This window comes from Schistocerca piceifrons, chromosome 3 (genome assembly GCF_021461385.2).
Source record: "Schistocerca piceifrons isolate TAMUIC-IGC-003096 chromosome 3, iqSchPice1.1, whole genome shotgun sequence".
Lineage (NCBI taxonomy): Eukaryota > Metazoa > Arthropoda > Insecta > Orthoptera > Acrididae > Schistocerca > Schistocerca piceifrons.
Window position 1 is genome coordinate 788,324,855 of NC_060140.1, and position 6,547 is coordinate 788,331,401.

Genomic DNA, 6,547 nt, shown 5'->3' on the forward strand with positions numbered 1-6,547 from the left:
GTTTCATGACATATCGTGTGTGTAATTCATTAGCCCTTGGAGATGAGATGAGCCGAGTTTTCTTCTTCTTCCCTTAGTTGGCCTCATTTCAACACCTTTCTTCAGGTATGTTCTGACAGTTTCTCTTCCGAATTCTTTCACGGAAAGAGTAGTTCCTTCACTGCACCTCTCGAAGTTCAGGTATGGATTGTTGTAAAAACGTCAACAATAACCACCAAAATTCACCGTTACCACTTTTCACCACGCACTGCAGTGTTATGTTTCCCCATTAGCCAGTCATGAAAATCGGCGCTTCCCACTATAATTCTGGTATGTCTTCAGTACAAGTGATTGTGGAACACGAGCTTTTCTTTCTGGGAAGAATTACGATGCTGAACTTTGACATAGTGAACACGGTATAAAAATTAGTTGCTAGCGTAATACAGCTGTTATTAGTATATTCTGTGATCAAAGTTTTCTTCTCAGTATCAAATCTTAACTCTTCTCCCTTTCTTTGTCGTTACATTATGTGGAGATGGGGGGCACTTCCTTGTTCTGTTTTCTTTTGTGGTTCTACTGGCACAGAATCATAGTTTCTTTTGTTCGAGCATACCGTGACTAGAAACACAACTGCCAAAAAATACCTTGTAACTGTTCGTCTCATCAATAATGAACAACACTTTCACACCTAATTTGGAGCTCAGTGTTAGAGCGTCATTGTAATCGTCCTGGTCCTTCCCACAATATACACTGAAGCGTCAAAGACACTGGTATAGGCATGCGTATTCAGGAACAGCGATATTGAAACAGGCAGACTACGGCGTTGCGGTCTGCAACACCTATATAAGACCACAAGCGTCTGGCGCATTTGTTGGATCTGTTACTGCTGCTACAATGACAGGTTATAAATATTTAAGTAACTCTGAACGTGTTGTTCGATGACACACAGCATCTCCGAGATAGCGATGAAGTGGGGATTTTCCCATACGACCATTACACGAGTGCATCGTGATTATCAGGAATCAGGTAAAACATCAAATCTCCGATATCGCTCCTGCCGGAAAAAGATCCTGCAGGAACGGGACCAACGACGACTGAAGAGAATCGTTCAGTGTATCAGAAGTTCAACCCTTCCACAAATTGCTGCTGATTTTAATGCTGGGCCAGCAGGAAGTGCCAGCGTGCGAACCATTCAAAGAAACATCATCGATATGGGCTTTCGGAGCCTAAGGCACACTCGTGTACTCTCGGTGACTGCACGACACATAGCTTTACGGCATCACCTGGGCCCACCAACAGCAACATTGGACTGTTGATGACCGGAAATATGTTGCCTGGTCGGACGAGTCTCGTTTCAAATTGTATCGAGCGGATAGACGTGTGCAGGTGTGGAGACAACCTCGTAAGTCCATGGACTCTGCACGTAAGCACTGGACTGTTCAAGCTGGTGGAGACTCTGTAATGCTGTGGGGCGTGCGCAGTTGAAGTAATATGGGACCCCTGATACGTCTAGATACGACTCTGACAGGTGGCGTATAGTTAAGCATAGTGTCTGATCACCTCAATCCATTCATGTCCAATGTGCATTCCGACAGACTTGGGCAATTCCAGAAGGACAATGCGACACCCCACATGTCCAGAATTGCCACAGAGTGGCTCCAGGAACACTATTCAGAGTTTAAACACTTCCGCTGGCCACCAGACTCCCCAGACATGAACATCATTGAACATATCTGGGATGCCTTTCAAAGTGCTGTTCAGAAGAGATCTCCACTCCCTCGTAGTCTTACAGATTTATGGACAGATCTGCAGCATTCGTGCTGTCAATTCCCTTCAGCGCTACTTCAGATATTATCCGTATCCATGCTACGTCCTATTGCGGAACTTCTGGGTTCTCACGTGAGCCCTACACGATATGAGGCAGGTGTACCAGTTTCTTTGGCTCTTCAGTGTAGTAAGAAGTTGTAACAGTAGTCATCAGTACCACGTAAGTCACGTAGTTTTTATCCGAAGCGTATGAGCCTGAGGCTTTTAAATTGGGGGTGCTGTCCATAGTATCATTACACCAACTGCTAGATTTTTCTGAAAGACTCCCCGTCTTTGATAATTTTATACCAGTGCACCTGATAATGCATTCATTTTGGAAGTTTTGTCAATTTTGCTTTCATTGGCCATTTTATTATCATTAATCTTTCACTATTTGAACACCAAGATCATCATCCACATTCCAATAATCTCTTGCACTGGATAATTTATGACAGCCAGTAAATATGAAGAACCCAACAAGTACACCAATTTCGTTGGGCTCAACTGAAAAGTTTATTTTATTTTTACCCTCCATAAAGTATGTTTCAGTTTCCCCTACAACGACGTTTACGACTTCTTCTGCAAAGAGTTCTTCAAAAACCTGTACGGGAGTGGTATCATGCAACTATTCTTGCAATTCATCCAACAGACAAGAAGCTTTCTTCTCGACGTCAGGAAAGAAATATTTGAAACCTGATCCCACCATTTAATTTCCACTTTACGGGCTCCTTCGGAAGAAACGTGAGGAATTTCTTCGTTGTTTCTTTCATACAAAATTTTAATATTTCCTGTAATATTGCTTACGTAGGTATTTCCTAATAAGTCATCTTCAATATTTTCCTCAACTCTCTGCTCATTTACATGCGGAGTTAGTGCCCCTATTTCTTCAGAAAATAGGTGTTCTGCTGCCTCTTCGACAGGCTTAAAAGTTTGGTGAGCCACGACAGAGAAATCTGAAAACTCTGAGAAACGTAACGTTTGCAATGGAAGTGCCCAGTGTTCTCAAGTGAGGACAGCAACATGTAATCTGGTAGTCAGGGAGAGGTAGGATAAGACAACGATTGTGGATGGGGTCGTAATCAACTACTGTTGGCTACAGTAAATACATACTTCTTATTTTTTAGAAAATGACTCTCGATAATTATCTTAAAAGATCTTACTACACAAACGGCTGAAGGCCTTACTATGAAGGAACTCAAAATTTTTCTTTGACGGCTGATGGCCACACGCAAGTTCAGATTACTCAACAGCTGAAGGCCTGAATTACAAGTGAGGAAGGCAGTTACACATAACAAATACTAAGATATTTTCTTCTTAAACAATCAAGACACTGTAACAAGCTATACTAACGCCAGAAGGCCTTATTAAGAAAGAATTGCAAATTATTTGCCGGCTGAAGGCCACAAGCAATGTTACACACAATCAACGGCTGAAGGCCAGAATTACCAATAAGGTGAACAATTACACCTTAAAAATACTAAAACCCTTTTTAAACAATCTTAAAAAACTTTAACAAGTTATACTGACAGCTCAAGGCCTTAAGACAGAATTGAAAACTGAAACTTCCTGGCAGATTAAAACTGTGTGCCCGACCGAGACTCGAACTCGGGACCTTTGCCTTTCGCGGGCAAGTGCTCTACCAACTGAGCTACCGAACCACGACTCACGCCCGGTACTCACAGCTTTACTTCTGCCAGTACCTCGTCTCCTACCTTCCAAACTTTACAGAAGCTCTCCTGCGAACCTTGCAGAACTAGCACTCCTGAAAGAAAGGATATTGCGGAGACATGGCTTAGCCACAGCCTGGGGGATGTTTCCAGAATGAGATTTTCACTCTGCAGCGGAGTGTGCGCTGATATGAAACTTCCTGGCAGATTAAAACTGTGTGCCCGACCGAGACTCGAACTCGGGACCTTTGCCTTTCGCGGGCAAGTGCTCTACCAACTGAGCTACCGAAGCACGACTCACGCCCGGTACTCACAGCTTTACTTCTGCCAGTACCTCGTCTCCTACCTTCCAAACTTTACAGAAGCTCTCCTGCGAACCTTGCAGAACTAGCACTCCTGAAAGAAAGGATATTGCGGAGACATGGCTTAGCCACAGCCTGGGGGATGTTTCCAGAATGAGATTTTCACTCTGCAGCGGAGTGTGCGCTGATATGAAACTTCCTGGCAGATTAAAACTGTGTGCCCGACCGAGACTCGAACTCGGGACCTTTGCCTTTCGCGGGCAAGTGCTCTACCAACTGAGCTACCGAAGCACGACTCACGCCCGGTACTCACAGCTTTACTTCTGCCAGTACCTCGTCTCCTACCTTCCAAACTTTACAGAAGCTCTCCTGCGAACCTTGCAGAACTAGCACTCCTGAAAGAAAGGATATTGCGGAGACATGGCTTAGCCACAGCCTGGGGGATGTTTCCAGAATGAGATTTTCACTCTGCAGCGGAGTGTGCGCTGATATGAAACTTCCTGGCAGATTAAAACTGTGTGCCCGACCGAGACTCGAACTCGGGACCTTTGCCTTTCGCGGGCAAGTGCTCTACCAACTGAGCTACCGAAGCACGACTCACGCCCGGTACTCACAGCTTTACTTCTGCCAGTACCTCGTCTCCTACCTTCCAAACTTTACAGAAGCTCTCCTGCGAACCTTGCAGAACTAGCACTCCTGAAAGAAAGGATATTGCGGAGACATGGCTTAGCCACAGCCTGGGGGATGTTTCCAGAATGAGATTTTCACTCTGCAGCGGAGTGTGCGCTGATATGAAACTTCCTGGCAGATTAAAACTGTGTGCCCGACCGAGACTCGAACTCGGGACCTTTGCCTTTCGCGGGCAAGTGCTCTACCAACTGAGCTACCGAAGCACGACTCACGCCCGGTACTCACAGCTTTACTTCTGCCAGTACCTCGTCTCCTACCTTCCAAACTTTACAGAAGCTCTCCTGCGAACCTTGCAGAACTAGCACTCCTGAAAGAAAGGATATTGCGGAGACATGGCTTAGCCACAGCCTGGGGGATGTTTCCAGAATGAGATTTTCACTCTGCAGCGGAGTGTGCGCTGATATGAAACTTCCTGGCAGATTAAAACTGTGTGCCCGACCGAGACTCGAACTCGGGACCTTTGCCTTTCGCGGGCAAGTGCTCTACCAACTGAGCTACCGAAGCACGACTCACGCCCGGTACTCACAGCTTTACTTCTGCCAGTACCTCGTCTCCTACCTTCCAAACTTTACAGAAGCTCTCCTGCGAACCTTGCAGAACTAGCACTCCTGAAAGAAAGGATATTGCGGAGACATGGCTTAGCCACAGCCTGGGGGATGTTTCCAGAATGAGATTTTCACTCTGCAGCGGAGTGTGCGCTGATATGAAACTTCCTGGCAGATTAAAACTGTGTGCCCGACCGAGACTCGAACTCGGGACCTTTGCCTTTCGCGGGCAAGTGCTCTACCAACTGAGCTACCGAAGCACGACTCACGCCCGGTACTCACAGCTTTACTTCTGCCAGTACCTCGTCTCCTACCTTCCAAACTTTACAGAAGCTCTCCTGCGAACCTTGCAGAACTAGCACTCCTGAAAGAAAGGATATTGCGGAGACATGGCTTAGCCACAGCCTGGGGGATGTTTCCAGAATGAGATTTTCACTCTGCAGCGGAGTGTGCGCTGATATGAAACTTCCTGGCAGATTAAAACTGTGTGCCCGACCGAGACTCGAACTCGGGACCTTTGCCTTTCGCGGGCAAGTGCTCTACCAACTGAGCTACCGAAGCACGACTCACGCCCGGTACTCACAGCTTTACTTCTGCCAGTACCTCGTCTCCTACCTTCCAAACTTTACAGAAGCTCTCCTGCGAACCTTGCAGAACTAGCACTCCTGAAAGAAAGGATATTGCGGAGACATGGCTTAGCCACAGCCTGGGGGATGTTTCCAGAATGAGATTTTCACTCTGCAGCGGAGTGTGCGCTGATATGAAACTTCCTGGCAGATTAAAACTGTGTGCCCGACCGAGACTCGAACTCGGGACCTTTGCCTTTCGCGGGCAAGTGCTCTACCAACTGAGCTACCGAAGCACGACTCACGCCCGGTACTCACAGCTTTACTTCTGCCAGTACCTCGTCTCCTACCTTCCAAACTTTACAGAAGCTCTCCTGCGAACCTTGCAGAACTAGCACTCCTGAAAGAAAGGATATTGCGGAGACATGGCTTAGCCACAGCCTGGGGGATGTTTCCAGAATGAGATTTTCACTCTGCAGCGGAGTGTGCGCTGATATGAAACTTCCTGGCAGATTAAAACTGTGTGCCCGACCGAGACTCGAACTCGGGACCTTTGCCTTTCGCGGGCAAGTGCTCTACCAACTGAGCTACCGAAGCACGACTCACGCCCGGTACTCACAGCTTTACTTCTGCCAGTACCTCGTCTCCTACCTTCCAAACTTTACAGAAGCTCTCCTGCGAAACTTGCAGAACTAGCACTCCTGAAAGAAAGGATATTGCGGAGACATGGCTTAGCCACAGCCTGGGGGATGTTTCCAGAATGAGATTTTCACTCTGCAGCGGAGGTACTGGCAGAAGTAAAGCTGTGAGTACCGGGCGTGAGTCGTGCTTCGGTAGCTCAGTTGGTAGTGCACTTGCCCGCGAAAGGCAAAGGTCCCGAGTTCGAGTCTCGGTCGGGCACACAGTTTTAATCTGCCAGGAAGTTTCATATCAGCGCACACTCCGCTGCAGAGTGATAATCTCATTCTGGAAACATCCCCCAGGCTGTGGCT

At 47.0% G+C, this 6,547-nt stretch overlaps 1 non-coding gene across 1 annotated transcript; it reads right to left on the minus strand.

The window, feature by feature from the left end:
• Positions 1-3,368: 3,368 nt before the first annotated feature.
• On the minus strand, positions 3,369-3,443 carry Trnas-cga. Its single transcript has one exon. It is a non-coding gene; the product is annotated as a tRNA-Ser (tRNA).
• Between the last annotated feature and the right edge of the window lie 3,104 nt (positions 3,444-6,547).